Source organism: Pseudophryne corroboree, chromosome 5, assembly GCF_028390025.1.
Source record: "Pseudophryne corroboree isolate aPseCor3 chromosome 5, aPseCor3.hap2, whole genome shotgun sequence".
Lineage (NCBI taxonomy): Eukaryota > Metazoa > Chordata > Amphibia > Anura > Myobatrachidae > Pseudophryne > Pseudophryne corroboree.
In genome coordinates, this window is record NC_086448.1 from 45,843,841 (window position 1) to 45,863,874 (window position 20,034).

The window sequence follows — 20,034 nt, forward strand, 5'->3', positions numbered from 1 at the left end:
ACACAGCTACCTCATTGCGCCTCTTTTTTTCTTTGCGTCATGTGCTGTTTGGGGAGGGTTTTTTGGAAGGGACATCCTGCGTGACACTGCAGTGCCACTCCTAGATGGGCCCGGTGTTTGTGTCGGCCACTAGGGTCGCTAATCTTACTCACACAGTCAGCTACCTCATTGCGCCTCTTTTTTTCTTTGCGTCATGTGCTGTTTGGGGAGGGTTTTTTGGAAGGGCCATCCTGCGTGACACTGCAGTGCCACTCCTAGATGGGCCCGGTGTTTGTGTCGGCCACTAGGGTCGCTAATCTTACTCACACAGCTACCTCATTGCGCCTCTTTTTTTCTTTGCGTCATGTGCTGTTTGGGGAGGGTTTTTTGGAAGGGCCATCCTGCGTGACACTGCAGTGCCACTCCTAGATGGGCCCGGTGTTTGTGTCGGCCACTAGGGTCGCTAATCTTACTCACACAGCTACCTCATTGCGCCTCTTTTTTTCTTTGCGTCATGTGCTGTTTGGGGAGGGTTTTTTGGAAGGGACATCCTGCGTGACACTGCAGTGCCACTCCTAGATGGGCCCGGTGTTTGTGTCGGCCACTAGGGTCGCTTATCTTACTCACACAGCGACCTCGGTGCAAATTTTAGGACTAAAAATAATATTGTGAGGTGTGAGGTATTCAGAATAGACTGAAAATGAGTGTAAATTATGGTTTTTGAGGTTAATAATACTTTGGGATCAAAATGACCCCCAAATTCTATGATTTAAGCTGTTTTTTAGTGTTTTTGGAAAAAAACACCCGAATCCAAAACACACCCGAATCCGACAAAAATAATTCGGTGAGGTTTTGCCAAAACGCGTTCGAACCCAAAACACGGCCGCGGAACCGAACCCAAAACCAAAACACAAAACCCGAAAAATTTCAGGCGCTCATCTCTAGTACTGACCACTTGTCAGATGTCTTTCTTTGTCCTTCTTAACTTGCATATTCTTTCTCACTGCTGCTGGCATGTCATTTTCTTAGTCCAAGTCCACCCAGGCTGGTGTTTAACATAATGATGTTTATGCTGGGAGTTGTTGTTCCTCTTTGTCTTACTTTTCCTGTGAGAGTTGGTCTTGTATAGCAGCTTGTATTTCAGGTTACATCTTTGCTTTCTTGCAAGGGTAGGGCTTAATCTCCCAATCCAGTCGTTGCAATGGCTTGATCTGTAAGTAAACGTAGAGGAATCTGGTTGTGCATAAAAACAGCTCTTGAAACCCTTGGGTCTCCTGTGGGTAAAGTCACTTTTATCGAACTGCCAGTGGTGACTGAGTACACTGTTGTCGACACAGGAGTTGCACACCTTCATATTCTATCATCTTGTGTGTCGTATAGTGACTTTATCATAGTAAGTTCTGATGGACTCAGTCTTCTCCTGTTTCAAGTCTGGGGCTGCTGGTGCCCTGAGTGTCTGTGCATGACACCATCTCTTAAGTCTTGTCATGTACATCTTTCCACTTTCAAACGTTGTTCTATTTTTCTCTGTCGGAACGTCCGTTATGGCTGGGCAATCATCTACTGCATCTGCTTTTAACATGGTGCTTACTGTTTGGGCAGTTGCTGGTCCTAGTATAGCCTCACACAACTGGTGGTAGTCGACCCATGCCGGTGTCCATATGGTTTGAATTCTTCCCATATAGGCATAAACTGCTGTTGGGTTTTTTTTTTTTTTTTTTTTTGGATCTGGGGACTCTGCAACTATATTTGCGAGGTCATTGCCATACCATGGTTTGTGGTGTTGGCTCTGTACGATGTATGGTTCGTTCGTCCTGGCTGCATTATCTGGGTTGCGTATTTTCTAGAGATGAGCGCCTGAAATTTTTCGGGTTTTGTGTTTTGGTTTTGGGTTCGGTTCCGCGGCCGTGTTTTGGGTTCGAACGCGTTTTGGCAAAACCTCACCGAATTATTTTTGTCGGATTCGGTGTGTTTTGGATTCGGGTGTTTTTTTCAAAAAACCCTAAAAAACAGCTTAAATCATAGAATTTGGGGGTAATTTTGATCCCAAAGTATTATTAACCTCAAAAAACATAATTTACACTCATTTTCAGCCTATTCTGAACACATCACACCTCACAATATTATTTTTAGTCCTAAAATTTGCACCGAGGTCGCTGTGTGAGTAAGATAAGCGACCCTAGTGGCCGACACAAACACCGGGCCCATCTAGGAGTGGCACTGCAGTGTCACGCAGGATGTCCCTTCCAAAAAACCCTCCCCAAACAGCACATGACGCAAAGAAAAAAAGAGGCGCAATGAGGTAGCTGTGTGAGTAAGATTAGCGACCCTAGTGGCCGACACAAACACCGGGCCCATCTAGGAGTGGCACTGCAGTGTCACGCAGGATGTCCCTTCCAAAAAACCCTCCCCAAACAGCACATGACGCAAAGAAAAAAAGAGGCGCAATGAGGTAGCTGACTGTGTGAGAAAGATAAGCGACCCTAGTGGCCGACACAAACACCGGGCCCATCTAGGAGTGGCACTGCAGTGTCACGCAGGATGGCCCTTCCAAAAAACCCTCCCCAAACAGCACATGACGCAAAGAAAAAAAGAGGCGCAATGAGGTAGCTGACTGTGTGAGTAAGATTAGCGACCCTAGTGGCCGACACAAACACCGGGCACATCTAGGAGTGGCACTGCAGTGTCACGCAGGATGTCCCTTCCAAAAAACCCTCCCCAAACAGCACATGACGCAAAGAAAAAAAGAGGCGCAATGAGGTAGCTGTGTGAGTAAGATTAGCGACCCTAGTGGCCGACACAAACACCGGGCCCATCTAGGAGTGGCACTGCAGTGTCACGCAGGATGTCCCTTCCAAAAAACCCTCCCCAATCAGCACATGATGCAAAGAAAAAGAAAAGAAAAAAGAGGTGCAAGATGGAATTATCCTTGGGCCCTCCCACCCACCCTTATGTTGTATAAACAAAACAGGACATGCACACTTTAACCAACCCATCATTTCAGTGACAGGGTCTGCCACACGACTGTGACTGATATGACGGGTTGGTTTGGACCCCCCCCAAAAAAGAAGCAATTAATCTCTCCTTGCACAAACTGGCTCTACAGAGGCAAGATGTCCACCTCATCTTCACCCTCCGATATATCACCGTGTACATCCCCCTCCTCACAGATTATCAATTCGTCCCCACTGGAATCCACCATCTCAGCTCCCTGTGTACTTTGTGGAGGCAATTGCTGCTGGTCAATGTCTCCGCGGAGGAATTGATTATAATTCATTTTAATGAACATCATCTTCTCCACATTTTCTGGATGTAACCTCGTACGCCGATTGCTGACAAGGTGAGCGGCGGCACTAAACACTCTTTCGGAGTACACACTTGTGGGAGGGCAACTTAGGTAGAATAAAGCCAGTTTGTGCAAGGGCCTCCAAATTGCCTCTTTTTCCTGCCAGTATAAGTACGGACTGTGTGACGTGCCTACTTGGATGCGGTCACTCATATAATCCTCCACCATTCTATCAATGTTGAGAGAATCATATGCAGTGACAGTAGACGACATGTCCGTAATCGTTGTCAGGTCCTTCAGTCCGGACCAGATGTCAGCATCAGCAGTCGCTCCAGACTGCCCTGCATCACCGCCAGCGGGTGGGCTCGGAATTCTGAGCCTTTTCCTCGCACCCCCAGTTGCGGGAGAATGTGAAGGAGGAGATGTTGACAGGTCGCGTTCCGCTTGACTTGACAATTTTGTCACCAGCAGGTCTTTCAACCCCAGCAGACCTGTGTCTGCCGGAAAGAGAGATCCAAGGTAGGCTTTAAATCTAGGATCGAGCACGGTGGCCAAAATGTAGTGCTCTGATTTCAACAGATTGACCACTCGTGAATCCTTGTTAAGCGAATTAAGGGCTGCATCCACAAGTCCCACATGCCTAGCGGAATCGCTCCGTGTTAGCTCCTTCTTCAATGCCTCCAGCTTCTTCTGCAAAAGCCTGATGAGGGGAATGACCTGACTCAGGCTGGCAGTGTCTGAACTGACTTCACGTGTGGCAAGTTCAAAGGGCATCAGAACCTTGCACAACGTTGAAATCATTCTCCACTGCACTTGAGACAGGTGCATTCCACCTACTATATCGTGCTCAATTGTATAGGCTTGAATGGCCTTTTGCTGCTCCTCCAACCTCTGAAGCATATAGAGGGTTGAATTCCACCTCGTTACCACTTCTTGCTTCAGATGATGGCAGGGCAGGTTCAGTAGTTTTTGGTGGTGCTCCAGTTTTCTGTACGTGGTGCCTGTACGCCGAAAGTGTCCCGCAATTCTTCTGGCCACCGACAGCATCTCTTGCACGCCCCTGTCGTTTTTTAAAAAATTCTGCACCACCAAATTCAAGGTATGTGCAAAACATGGGACGTGCTGGAATTGGCCCAGATTTAATGCACACACAATATTGCTGGCGTTGTCCGATGCCACAAATCCACAGGAGAGTCCAATTGGGGTAAGCCATTCCGCGATGATCTTCCTCAGTTGCCGTAAGAGGTTTTCAGCTGTGTGCGTATTCTGGAAAGCGGTGATACAAAGCGTAGCCTGCCTAGGAAAGAGTTGGCATTTGCGAGATGCTGCTACTGGTGCCGCCGCTGCTGTTCTTGCGGCGGGAGTCCATACATCTACCCAGTGGGCTGTCACAGTCATATAGTCCTGACCCTGCCCTGCTCCACTTGTCCACATGTCCGTGGTTAAGTGGACATTGGGTACAGCTGCATTTTTTAGGACACTGGTGACTCTTTTTCTGAGGTCTGTGTACATTTTCGGTATCGCCTGCCTAGAGAAATGGAACCTAGATGGTATTTGGTACCGGGGACACAGTACCTCCAACAAGTCTCTAGTTGGCTCTGCAGTAATGATGGATACCGGAACCACGTTTCTCACCACCCAGGATGCCAAGGCCTCAGTTATCCGCTTTGCAGTAGGATGACTGCTGTGATATTTCATCTTCCTCGCAAAGGACTGTTGAACAGTCAATTGCTTACTGGAAGTAGTACAAGTGGGCTTACGACTTCCCCTCTGGGATGACCATCGACTCCCAGCGGCAACAACAGCAGCGCCAGCAGCAGTAGGCGTTACACGCAAGGATGCATCGGAGGAATCCCAGGCAGGAGAGGACTCGTCAGACTTGCCAGTGACATGGCCTGCAGGACTATTGGCATTCCTGGGGAAGGAGGAAATTGACACTGAGGGAGTTGGTGGGGTGGTTTGCGTGAGCTTGGTTACAAGAGGAAGGGATTTACTGGTCAGTGGACTGCTTCCGCTGTCACCCAAAGTTTTTGAACTTGTCACTGACTTATTATGAATGCGCTGCAGGTGACGTATAAGGGAGGATGTTCCGAGGTGGTTAACGTCCTTACCCCTACTTATTACAGCTTGACAAAGGGAACACACGGCTTGACACCTGTTGTCCGCATTTCTGGTGAAATACCTCCACACCGAAGAGCTGATTTTTTTGGTATTTTCACCTGGCATGTCAACGGCCATATTCCTCCCACGGACAACAGGTGTCTCCCCGGGTGCCTGACTTAAACAAACCACCTCACCATCAGAATCCTCCTGGTCAATTTCCTCCCCAGCGCCAGCAACACCCATATCCTCCTCATCCTGGTGTACTTCAACACTGACATCTTCAATCTGACTATCAGGAACTGGACTGCGGGTGCTCCTTCCAGCACTTGCAGGGGGCGTGCAAATGGTGGAAGGCGCATGCTCTTCACCTCCAGTGTTGGGAAGGTCAGGCATCGCAACCGACACAATTGGACTCTCCTTGTGGATTTGGGATTTCGAAGAACGCACAGTTCTTTGCGGTGCTTTTGCCAGCTTGAGTCTTTTCAGTTTTCTAGCGAGAGGCTGAGTGCTTCCATCCTCATGTGAAGCTGAACCACTAGCCATGAACATAGGCCAGGGCCTCAGCCGTTCCTTGCCACTCTGTGTGGTAAATGGCATATTGGCAAGTTTACGCTTCTCCTCCGACAATTTTATTTTAGGTTTTGGAGTCCTTTTTTTTCTGATATTTGGTGTTTTGGATTTGACATGCTCTGTACTATGACATTGGGCATCGGCCTTGGCAGACGACGTTGCTGGCATTTCATCGTCTCGGCCATGACTAGTGGCAGCAGCTTCAGCACGAGGTGGAAGTGGATCTTGATCTTTCCCTAATTTTGGAACCTCAACTTTTTTGTTCTCCATATTTTATAGGCAGAACTAAAAGGCACCTCAGGTAAACAATGGAGATGGATGGATTGGATACTAGTATTGGATACCTGCCGACTGCCGACACAGAGGTAGCCACAGCCGTGAACTACCGCACTGTACACTGGTTGATAAAGAGATAGTAGTATACTCGTAACAACTAGTATGACACTATGACGACGGTATAAAGAATGAAAAAAAAACCACGGTTAGGTGGTATATATTATAATAATAATACAATTATGGATGGACGGACTGCCTGCCGACTGCCGACACAGAGGTAGCCACAGCCGTGAACTACCGCACTGTACACTGGTTGATAAAGAGATAGTAGTATACTCGTAACAACTAGTATGACACTATGACGGTATAAAGAATGAAAAAAAAAACACGGTTAGGTGGTATATATTATAATAATAATACAATTATGGATGGACGGACTGCCTGCCGACTGCCGACACAGAGGTAGCCACAGCCGTGAACTACCGCACTGTACACTGGTTGATAAAGAGATAGTAGTATACTCGTAACAACTAGTATGACACTATGACGACGGTATAAAGAATGAAAAAAAAACCACGGTTAGGTGGTATATATTATAATAATAATACAATTATGGATGGACGGACTGCCTGCCGACTGCCGACACAGAGGTAGCCACAGCCGTGAACTACCGCACTGTACACTGGTTGATAAAGAGATAGTAGTATACTCGTAACAACTAGTATGACACTATGACGACGGTATAAAGAATGAAAAAAAAACCACGGTTAGGTGGTATATATTATAATAATAATACAATTATGGATGGACGGACTGCCTGCCGACTGCCGACACAGAGGTAGCCACAGCCGTGAACTACCGCACTGTACACTGGTTGATAAAGAGATAGTAGTATACTCGTAACAACTAGTATGACACTATGACGACGGTATAAAGAATGAAAAAAAAACCACGGTTAGGTGGTATATATTATAATAATAATACAATTATGGATGGACGGACTGCCTGCCGACTGCCGACACAGAGGTAGCCACAGCCGTGAACTACCGCACTGTACACTGGTTGATAAAGAGATAGTAGTATACTCGTAACAACTAGTATGACACTATGACGACGGTATAAAGAATGAAAAAAAAACCACGGTTAGGTGGTATATATTATAATAATAATACAATTATGGATGGACGGACTGCCTGCCGACTGCCGACACAGAGGTAGCCACAGCCGTGAACTACCGCACTGTACACTGGTTGATAAAGAGATAGTAGTATACTCGTAACAACTAGTATGACACTATGACGACGGTATAAAGAATGGAAACAAAACCACGGTTAGGTGGTATATATTATAATAATAATACAATTATGGATGGACGGACTGCCTGCCGACTGCCGACACAGAGGTAGCCACAGCCGTGAACTACCGCACTGTACACTGGTTGATAAAGAGATAGTAGTATACTCGTAACAACTAGTATGACACTATGACGGTATAAAGAATGAAAAAAAAACCACGGTTAGGTGGTATATATTATAATAATAATACAATTATGGATGGACGGACTGCCTGCCGACTGCCGACACAGAGGTAGCCACAGCCGTGAACTACCGCACTGTACACTGGTTGATAAAGAGATAGTAGTATACTCGTAACAACTAGTATGACACTATGACGGTATAAAGAATGAAAAAAAAACCACGGTTAGGTGGTATATATTATAATAATAATACAATTATGGATGGACGGACTGCCTGCCGACTGCCGACACAGAGGTAGCCACAGCCGTGAACTACCGCACTGTACACTGGTTGATAAAGAGATAGTAGTATACTCGTAACAACTAGTATGACACTATGACGACGGTATAAAGAATGAAAAAAAAACCACGGTTAGGTGGTATATATTATAATAATAATACAATTATGGATGGACGGACTGCCTGCCGACTGCCGACACAGAGGTAGCCACAGCCGTGAACTACCGCACTGTACACTGGTTGATAAAGAGATAGTAGTATACTCGTAACAACTAGTATGACACTATGACGGTATAAAGAATGAAAAAAAAACCACGGTTAGGTGGTATATATTATAATAATAATACAATTATGGATGGACGGACTGCCTGCCGACTGCCGACACAGAGGTAGCCACAGCCGTGAACTACCGCACTGTACACTGGTTGATAAAGAGATAGTAGTATACTCGTAACAACTAGTATGACACTATGACGGTATAAAGAATGAAAAAAAAACCACGGTTAGGTGGTATATATTATAATAATAATACAATTATGGATGGACGGACTGCCTGCCGACTGCCGACACAGAGGTAGCCACAGCCGTGAACTACCGCACTGTACACTGGTTGATAAAGAGATAGTAGTATACTCGTAACAACTAGTATGACACTATGACGGTATATAGAATGAAAAAAAAACCACGGTTAGGTGGTATATATTATAATAATAATACAATTATGGATGGACGGACTGCCTGCCGACTGCCGACACAGAGGTAGCCACAGCCGTGAACTACCGCACTGTACACTGGTTGATAAAGAGATAGTAGTATACTCGTAACAACTAGTATGACACTATGACGACGGTATAAAGAAAGAAAAAAAAATACCACGGTTAGGTGGTATATATTGTAATACAATTATGGATGGACGGACTGCCTGCCGAGTTCCGACTGCCGACACAGAGGTAGCCACAGCCGTGAACTACCGCACTGTACTGTGTCTGCTGCTAATATAGACTGGTTGATAAAGAGATAGTATACAATACATACAACAATATACTTCTATACTGGTGGTCAGGCACTGGTCACCACTAGTCACACTGGCAGTGGCACTCCTGCAGCAAAAGTGTGCACTGTTTAATTTTAAATTAATATAATATTATGTACTCCTGGGGGCTCCTGCTATAACAACCTGCAGTGCTCCCCAGTCTCCCCCACAATTATTATAAGCTTTGCCTTTTATACATTGATGTGCAGCACACTGGGCTGAGCTGAGTGCACACAGACTGAGTCACACTGTGTGACTGGCTGCTGCTGTGTATCGTTTTTTTTCAGGCAGAGAACGGATATAGCAGAGAACGGATATATTAAAATAAATAAAAGTTAACTAACAACAACTGCACTGGTCACTGTGGTAAACTCTGTCTGACTCTGCACAATCTCTCTCTCTCTTCTAATCTAATTTCTAATGGAGAGGACGCCAGCCACGTCCTCTCCCTATCAATCTCAATGCACGTGTGAAAATGGCGGCGACGCGCGGCTCCTTATATAGAATCCGAGTCTCGCGAGAATCCGACAGCGTCATGATGACGTTCGGGCGCGCTCGGGTTAACCGAGCAAGGCGGGAGGATCCGAGTCTGCTCGGACCTGTGAAAAAAACATGAAGTTCGTGCGGGTTCGGTTTCAGAGAAACCGAACCCGCTCATCTCTAGTATTTTCTGTACTTGTGCTGGATACAGAGAAACAGGCAATGATGACCGTCTTTCAGTATTTCTAGTCGCATAGATATCTTGGCATGGTGGTTCATGGTGTGAAATCCAGTTTCCACAATTTGGGCAATGTTCATATCCTTCTGGAACGCAAAACTGACATACCGGACACAATCTTTCTGGAAAATATGTCAGTTTATTCTGTACATTATGCACCTGGGCATTAAAAGCTGTAGAGGCTGTGTCTTGATCCCTTGTTTCTCCTCTCTGCCTGAATTGCACCCTGCTGCCTATAGTCCCTGATTGTGGACAATTGTTTACTGGACTCAGCTTGATTGCAGGTGTCTACCACTCGTTTAAACATGAGGGAAGCATTAGGTAGAAAATTTCTTTGCTTTAACCTTGTTGGGGTTTCTTGTGATGAAGTATCAGGACACTGGGGCATACTCTGTACACATAGCTCAGGTAAATCATTCGGATTTTCAACCACAGATCCTTCTAAGATAGGGCTGATTATTCGTCACTCTTTTAACCTTGCTCGTATCTTTTTAATTTCACTTTTAGTGAGCTTGTAGGTAATTGCATTCTGTTCATACTAGGGGTACCTTGGTGTGCATGCATGTCTGGGTATAGGGGTGGGGTATAGTGTGCAGGTGCTGTTGCTGCAATTACAGGCAGTGAGTTTAACGCTGGTTGTGGTGCTATTGAGTACTCTGGTACAATGGGGAAATCATCTTCCTCATCTCTTCTTCTATTCTCTGCTCCTAATTCTTTTGCTACAGTGATCTAGATGGATGCTTGATCTCTACTATTATGCTTAATTATCCAACTCTTGTTACAGGAGGCAAATTTTTCCCATTTCTCTAAGTCTGGTGTCCCTTCTGACGGAAGCCTGCTCTTTTGATTCCTTTCAGAGATTTATTACCCTCCCTGTTATCAACAATATCCACGGGTTTGTCGGGCCCTGACATCTTTACAGACCGCGCTCCCATGCCTGGGTGAACGTGCGCGGAACCCCTCCTGATGTGGTATTTTAATAACTCCTTTTGGGGGACTTAAAATCTCCTTTTAAAGAATCTCTATCTAGGTCAAGTGTCCCCTCTGACGGGAAGCCTGCTCCTTTGAAATTCCTTTCAGAGATTCATTACCCTCCCTGTTATCAACAATATCCACGGGTTTGAACCCATCCTGATGTGGTATTTTAATAACTCCTTTTGAGGGAATTAAAATCTCCTGTTAAGGAATCTCTAAAAGAGCTTCTTCAATCCGTCTGTGGACAAATGACTGGGGTTGTAGTGTTGCCCCTTCCTCCCTGTGTTGGTGGAGAATTTGTTAGTACTGCTCCCCAAGTGAGACCTGCATAATAGATTATTTCTTCTGGATCACTGAGATGCGTCCCTAATATTATTGTTAAGTTACTCCAAGGGTCTATCCCCCTGCCTATATGGACTCCTGCTTGTATCAGTATCCCTGTTGTAGTTTAATGCTTGTTTCTCTTCAGAAAGTAACAGCTAACACCGGGAATGCTTGGATGTGAGAAATACCTATCAGTGTGTGTAGTAGAATCTAGTTTCATTATTCAGCAGACAACCCGACTCCCCCCCACCTTTTCAAAAGCATATTGACAGAGTACATATAACAGTGCAAGGATACAAAAACAAAGATGACAGTAAATCCTATATCTGTTATCTGCGTGCACGGCAGCTGTTTGAGACTGCACGGCACATGGGTCTTAGACCTGGAATTATGTGGTTCCTAGGCCAATAGGTTATGATGTTAAATCAATCATTCTTAATGTAATGTTCCAACAATTCTCTTTTTAAAATGACACCCTTTTGTACAATAAAATTCATCATCATTTTCCACATAACCAAATGAGACTTCAGTGCTTGTAATTGCCAGCAATCTTGGTGCTACAGACCCTTTGTATTTTCTTAACACAACAACACAGGTACAAGATTTGCATATACCTCTTTGGTTATTTATCAATTCAAACTGGTTATCAGCATTAGAACATATCTTGGCCATGCGCCACCTTTATAAAACGGCTCTATTTTCTTAATAAACATGCATTTAGTACTTGCACAATTTAAGGTTTTCTGCATACTTGATTAATTCCCCCTGTGCACTTGTGACAAATTATCTGAAATTATTTACCCACAATTCAACAATATAACATAATTCAACAATATAACAAACATGTATGGTACCTTAAAAAAAAATTTCTTCTGACTGACGCTGGGCTCTTTAAGATATCCTCTGACCTTCCCGACTGGACTCTCCCCTTGATTTACACAGGAAGCGCTGAGTTCAAGTGAGCAGGTAGAAATCTACACAATAAATCTCACTTACCGGTTTTTTGTTATCAGCGGTTCCTGAAAGATCAGAGGATTTGTTGCCAGTGGGGGAGATGCTGGAATATCCCGGGCGAGATCCCCAAAAATGATAGGGTAATAAATCTATTCAGGTCGGATTATGAATTCTCTTCAGTCATCAGTCAGAATGCTGTTTCCCTTAGCAACCGGTTGGAGATCAGTGAATGAATAAGTGACACAGGATCATTGTGTAACCTAAGCAGTTCATAGTTGATCTGTTAGGGGGCCATCATGGCTTTATTTTTATAGCAGAAGAACAAAGGATTCATGTGTGCCAATACAATTAGCCAATCAGCATACACCATGTATGTCTTGAAAACTGAAACACGTCATCTGTCAAACAATATTATAAATTGCAATTAAAACATATTTATTGCTTTGCGATTATCAGCTTTCCCGGAACATCCCTTCTGGAGGTCAGGACAGGTCAAAATCCTCCCCAATGTTCAGAACTTTTGGCGATATGCTTGACTGGCCTTGGAATACATCTGGCGTTATAACAATGAGTAATTCATGCTTTGAAATACAATGTTGCTTATAATATATCTGTGAAGCTTCTTAAGGAAACACTAACCTAAAGAAGTGAGGAGCAGTAAATATCTTTGTTAAATGTGAAAAAGCTTGAATCAATATATATTTGCCATTTAAAGGAAGCTCATACACTATCAGAGTCGATGGTCATCCCAGAGGGGAAGTCATAAGCCCACTTGTACTACTTCCAGTAAGCAATTGACTGTTCAACAGTCCTTTGCGAGGAAGATGAAATATCACAGCAGTCATCCTGCTGCAAAGCGGATAACTGAGGCCTTGACAACTATGTTGGTGTTAGACGTGCGTCCGGTATCCGCCGTTAGTTCACAGGGAACTAGACAATTTATTGAGGCAGTGTGCCCCCGTTACCAAATACCATCTAGGTTCCACTTCTCTAGGCAGGCGATACCGAGAATGTACACGGACGTCAGAAAAAGACTCACCAGTGTCCTAAAAAATGCAGTTGTACCCAATGTCCACTTAACCACGGACATGTGGACAAGTGGAGCAGGGCAGGGTCAGGACTATATGACTGTGACAGCCCACTGGGTAGATGTATGGACTCCCGCCGCAAGAACAGCAGCGGCGGCACCAGTAGCAGCATCTCGCAAACGCCAACTCTTTCCTAGGCAGGCTACGCTTTGTATCACCGCTTTCCAGAATACGCACACAGCTGAAAACCTCTTACGGCAACTGAGGAAGATCATCGCGGAATGGCTTACCCCAATTGGACTCTCCTGTGGATTTGTGGCATCGGACAACGCCAGCAATATTGTGTGTGCATTAAATATGGGCAAATTCCAGCACGTCCCATGTTTTGCACATACCTTGAATTTGGTGGTGCAGAATTTTTTAAAAAACGACCGGGGCGTGCAAGAGATGCTGTCGGTGGCCAGAAGAATTGCGGGACACTTTCGGCGTACAGGTACCACGTACAGAAGACTGGAGCACCACCAAAAACTACTGAACCTGCCCTGCCATCATCTGAAGCAAGAAGTGGTAACGAGGTGGAATTCAACCCTCTATATGCTTCAGAGGTTGGAGGAGCAGCAAAAGGCCATTCAAGCCTATACAATTGAGCACGATATAGTAGGTGGAATGCACCTGTCTCAAGCGCAGTGGAGAATGATTTCAACGTTGTGCAAGGTTCTGATGCCCTTTGAACTTGCCACACGTGAAGTCAGTTCAGACACTGCCAGCCTGAGTCAGGTCATTCCCCTCATCAGGCTTTTGCAGAAGAAGCTGGAGACATTGAAGGAGGAGCTAACACGGAGCGATTCCGCTAGGCATGTGGGACTTGTGGATGGAGCCCTTAATTCGCTTAACAAGGATTCACGGGTGGTCAATCTGTTGAAATCAGAGCACTACATTTTGGCCACCGTGCTCGATCCTAGATTTAAAGCCTACCTTGGATCTCTCTTTCCGGCAGACACAAGTCTGCTGGGGTTGAAAGACCTGCTGGAGACAAAATTGTCAAGTCAAGCGGAACGCGACCTGTCAACATCTCCTCCTTCACATTCTCCCGCAACTGGGGGTGCGAGGAAAAGGCTCAGAATTCCGAGCCCACCCGCTGGCGGTGATGCAGGGCAGTCTGGAGCGACTGCTGATGCTGACATCTGGTCCGGACTGAAGGACCTGACAACGATTACGGACATGTCGTCTACTGTCACTGCATATGATTCTCTCAACATTGATAGAATGGTGGAGGATTATATGAGTGACCGCATCCAAGTAGGCACGTCACACAGTCCGTACTTATACTGGCAGGAAAAAGAGGCAATTTGGAGGCCCTTGCACAAACTGGCTTTATTCTACCTAAGTTGCCCTCCCACAAGTGTGTACTCCGAAAGAGTGTTTAGTGCCGCCGCTCACCTTGTCAGCAATCGGCGTACGAGGTTACATCCAGAAAATGTGGAGAAGATGATGTTCATTAAAATGAATTATAATCAATTCCTCCGCGGAGACATTGACCAGCAGCAATTGCCTCCACAAAGTACACAGGGAGCTGAGATGGTGGATTCCAGTGGGGACGAATTGATAATCTGTGAGGAGGGGGATGTACACGGTGATATATCGGAGGGTGATGATGAGGTGGACATCTTGCCTCTGTAGAGCCAGTTTGTGCAAGGAGAGATTAATTGCTTCTTTTTTGGGGGGGGTCCAAACCAACCCGTCATATCAGTCACAGTCGTGTGGCAGACCCTGTCACTGAAATGATGGGTTGGTTAAAGTGTGCATGTCCTGTTTTGTTTATACAACATAAGGGTGGGTGGGAGGGCCCAAGGACAATTCCATCTTGCACCTCTTTTTTCTTTTCTTTTTCTTTGCATCATGTGCTGATTGGGGAGGGTTTTTTGGAAGGGACATCCTGCGTGACACTGCAGTGCCACTCCTAAATGGGCCCGGTGTTTGTGTCGGCCACTAGGGTCGCTAATCTTACTCACACAGTCAGCTACCTCATTGCGCCTCTTTTTTTCTTTGCGTCATGTGCTGTTTGGGGAGGGTTTTTTGGAAGGGACATCCTGCGTGACACTGCAGTGCCACTCCTAGATGGGCCCGGTGTTTGTGTCGGCCACTAGGGTCGCTAATCTTACTCACACAGCTACCTCATTGCGCCTCTTTTTTTCTTTGCGTCATGTGCTGTTTGGGGAGGGTTTTTTGGAAGGGACATCCTGCGTGACACTGCAGTGCCACTCCTAGATGGGCCCGGTGTTTGTGTCGGCCACTAGGGTCGCTAATCTTACTCACACAGCTACCTCATTGCGCCTCTTTTTTTCTTTGCGTCATGTGCTGTTTGGGGAGGGTTTTTTGGAAGGGCCATCCTGCGTGACACTGCAGTGCCACTCCTAGATGGGCCCGGTGTTTGTGTCGGCCACTAGGGTCGCTAATCTTACTCACACAGCTACCTCATTGCGCCTCTTTTTTTCTTTGCGTCATGTGCTGTTTGGGGAGGGTTTTTTGGAAGGGACATCCTGCGTGACACTGCAGTGCCACTCCTAGATGGGCCCGGTGTTTGTGTCGGCCACTAGGGTCGCTTATCTTACTCACACAGCGACCTCGGTGCAAATTTTAGGACTAAAAATAATATTGTGAGGTGTGAGGTATTCAGAATAGACTGAAAATGAGTGTAAATTATGGTTTTTGAGGTTAATAATACTTTGGGATCAAAATGACCCCCAAATTCTATGATTTAAGCTGTTTTTTAGTGTTTTTTGAAAAAAACACCCGAATCCAAAACACACCCGAATCCGACAAAAAAAATTCGGTGAGGTTTTGCCAAAACGCGTTCGAACCCAAAACACGGCCGCGGAACCGAACCCAAAACCAAAACACAAAACCCGAAAAATTTCAGGCGCTCATCTCTAACAAATACTTTCTTTTCTAGGAAGCTCAGGAGAGCCCCTAGGGTGCATCCAGCTCTGGCCGGGCACAGATACTAACTGAGGTCTGGAGGAGGGGCATAGAGGGAGGAGCCAGTGCACACCAGATATAGTACCTAATCTTTCTTTTAAGAGTGCCCAGTCTCCTGCGGAGCCCGTCTATACCCCATGGTCCTTACGGAGTACCCAGCATCCACTAGGACGTCAGAGAAATGGGGGCGTGATACACATATAGGGGGGGGGGCAGATACACATATGACCCCAATAGTGCCAGATACACGTTGCCCCACAGTGCCAGATATACATTGCCCCACAGTGCCAGATACACATTGCCCCACAGTGCCAGATACACAAATGCCCCCAGAGTGCCAGATATACATTGCCTCACAGTGCCAGATACACAAAGGCCTCCACTGTGTCAGATATGCCCCCAGTGCCAGATACACATGTCCCCACAGTGCCAGATATGTCCCCAGTGCCAGATACAGAAATGCCCCCAGTGCCAGATACAGAAATTCCCCCACAGTGCCAGATATGCCCCCAGTGACAGATACAGAGATGCCCCCAGTGCCAGATATGCCCCCAGTGCCAGATACAGATATGCCCCCAGTGCCAGGTACACATGTCCTCACAGTGCCCCTCCCTTCCCCTGCTGCTTACCGCGCTGCTGCTGTCCTGTGTGTGAGGGGAGGAAAGCGCAGCATGCATCTCTCCTGCCCCTCAGTCTCCGGCGGCGGTGCGCATGTCTACCTTCAATTAGGCGCCGATCCATGAGCCAATCAAAGCTCACGGCCCGGCAGCCAATCAGGAGCCTTGGCTGCCGGTCTGCGAGCTCTGATTGGCTCACGGGCCGGTGCCGAATTGAAGGTAGACACTGAGGGGCAGGAGAGGCACACGCTGCGCTCTCCTCTCCTCACAGCAGCAGCGCGGTGAGCAGCAGCGGAGGGAGGGAGCGGCGGCCCGGTGGCGGTGGGTACGGCATACCCACGGCTAAATTCTTACAGTTCTGTCATACCCGCGGGTACCCGCCCACTTGCACCGCTGCATGGCAGCATGGGTGCCGCAAGCTGCCCTATGGTGACTAAGAGATCCGATGCACCCTTAATGGACCCTTTGTCACAGTCAGAGTACATTAGTAGTTTAGTTTTTCCCATTGTGTAAATTGCTGTACCTACACACGTCCTTCTAATTTAAGTAATATTGTCTAAGGCATGGGTCTTCAACCTGTGGCCCTCCAGCTGCTGTGGAACTACACATCCCAGCATGCCCTGCCACATTTTCTCATTAAGGCATGCTAAAGCTGAGGAAAGTCATACTGGGATGTGTAGTTCCACAGCAGTTGGAAGGCAGCAGGTTGAAGACCCACGGTCTAAGGTAAGTAGTGATTATTTAGTGATTATTTTTATTTCATGAAAAAGGTGCCAGCATTCAGAAAAAGGTGTCGGTACTCAGAAAAAAGGGGCCACTACTCACCTACAATAATTATAATAACAGCAGCATGGTTGGAGTAATAGTTAGCATTACTGCCTCACAGCACTGAGGTCTTGAGTTCAATTACCACTATGACCCAAACTTTGTAGCGCTTGTATGTTCTCCTCTGTTTTTGTTTGAGTACCCTCTGGACGTTTCCTCCTAAAAATACAGATGGGTCCTTACTCACCTCAGTCGTGAACAAGATGAGAAATGACATATCTGTACTGTATACTGGCTAATATGTCCCCAACACAAATGAACCGTAATGTGCGTGTGGTTGGTGCTGAGACTGATGTGGGTGACTCTGCATTCTCTGTATAGTGAAGTTGGCATTGTGTGTGCGATATGTATAGTTGCTAATTAATAAATGATAATCTGACTAAGGCTTGACATGCTGATTTTATTACAATGCAAAATTGTTTTACTGATTTCAGAACTAGGGGGATATGTATCAAGCCTTGGATAGAGATAAAGTGGAGTAGTTGCCCAAATCGACCAACCAATCAGCTCCTGACCATCAAATGACACACTGTGCTAGATAAATGACAGAAGCTCACTGGCTGGTATGGGTCACGTGCCTCTTCAAGGTTTGATACATCCCCCCTAGAATGAAAAATGACGCCTCAGAAACAGAGCTGGTGTTGAGTACCATGAGAGTAAAAGCAGTGCAATTACTGTAAGTCCAATTAGTGTACTTTAAGTTTAGAGTAATCAGTAATTAATGCTGGTAACTGTGTAAAAATACCCTGATAGTACATAGTGATTGCAACACACTTAGGGATTCCATTCGAATCCATTGGAGTTTGTTTTTGTTTTTTTTTCAAAGTGGCATCTCTGTAATTTACTAAACATTAAATTCAGCAGTGTTTGCGCCATTCATATTTTTTTTCCATGGCCGTCTACACAAATATGAATGAATAGACATGGGGTTCTCAAACTCGGTCCTCAGGACCCCACACAGTGCATGTTTTGCAGGTAACCCAGCAGGTGCACAGGTGTATTAATTACTCACTGACACATTTTAAAAGGTCCACAGCTGGAGCTAATTATTTCACTTGCGATTTTGTGAGGAGAACATGCACTATGTGGGGTCCTGAGGACCGAGTTTGAGAACCTGTGGAATAGACCATCGGTCAAGTACGGTTGTTATTTCATACAACACGGTAATTTACCAAGGATTCGTATTTATGAATGCGGACAGAATTACCTTCAACTCAGCCGCAAAAGGCCTCGATTCGTAGAAATTAAGACATTTCAAATAGAACTGTTTTTGGCTGGCGTGTTTAACATCTCTCACTACTCTCCAATTGCTAAGGTAAGTGACTGATAATGTCCCTGTAGGAGAACGAATTGACAGAATAGGAAAGGAGTGGGTTAAACCTCAACTAGTCTGGGGGCAGGACGGTAAGGCATTATGGGAGTTTTATGGTTAGCCAATAGGAATGAATGTTGGGGGTAGGTGGAATGAGTTCTTAAGCCCGGGAAAGGGGCTGGGTGGGCTGGGTCAGCCTCTTCTGCTTTTGTCCTGGTGAGGGTGAGTGCTCTTCCCCCCTTTGTCTCCTTGCTGTGCTGCTTGCACATTGTGAAATATTAGGTTGCTGCTGCTGTGACAGTGTGCTTTATACTGTGCCCCTCTGTCCCCATTACCTTGGATTAACTTGTGGCCTGCCATGCCCCGTCCCCACCGCTCCTCTGGCCCCCCTGCCCGCTACATTGATGCGGCTCCTGCTCGGGAGCCGGCGTCCGGTGCCCCGGGCCAGAGCACTTTGCTCATGGCCGGGACTGAGCCTGCTGGCGCTGCGGCGGGCGCCCGTGTCCGCCCCTTTGCCGGCTAGGCCGCGGGCGCTGGGGGATCCCTCCTGCGCGACGGCATCTGGCGAGGGACAGGGCGGCGGCGGACCCGTGGGGCTGCTGGACTCCCTGGGCGCTCTCCCCGCTCTAGCGGGGGGGCTTCCGGGGGCATTTGGTGGTGTCGGCACGGGGCCAGAGGGGGGGTGATGGCTGGAGGCAGGGGTCAGCGGTTTCTCCCGGGGGGCGAGGCCACTGGGGGCCGGCGCTGTGGCTCGTGGTTCACCGCAGGAGAGAACGGGGGTTCTTAGGGCACCTAGCGCCGGTCCTAGGCGGGGCCTGCCTGGGCGGCGAGGCGACGCGGTTGGAGCCATCCCTGCTTCGGACCCGGGGACCGGGGGGACCACTGAAGCTACGGCTGCGGCTCCCCTCCGCCGTTGCGGCAGCAATGTCGGCCATGACGGCGGCGTCAGCGCCGTTTTTGTCGACTTTGTCCCCGGGAGGCGTTTCCATGGTTCCCGCTTGGGTCGACGCGGCCGTTCTCCTGTGTGCTTCTGGCCCCGCCATGGCACAGTTTCTACAGGCGTGTCGCAGTCTGGGCTCTGCCGCTGCGTTGCTGGGTAGCGCTACCCCATCGCCCGCAGGGGCGTCTGCTTTCATTCCCGCCGGGGGGGCTTCGGCTCCAGGGGCGGTTGTCCCTTCTTTTTCAGGTGCGGATCCGGATGGCGATCAGGACGAGGAGCCGGTCGTGGTCGACGTTTCGCCTTCCGGAAGCGGGCCTGCCGGTAAGTGGGACGACGATACAGTTGCTATGTCGCTGGGG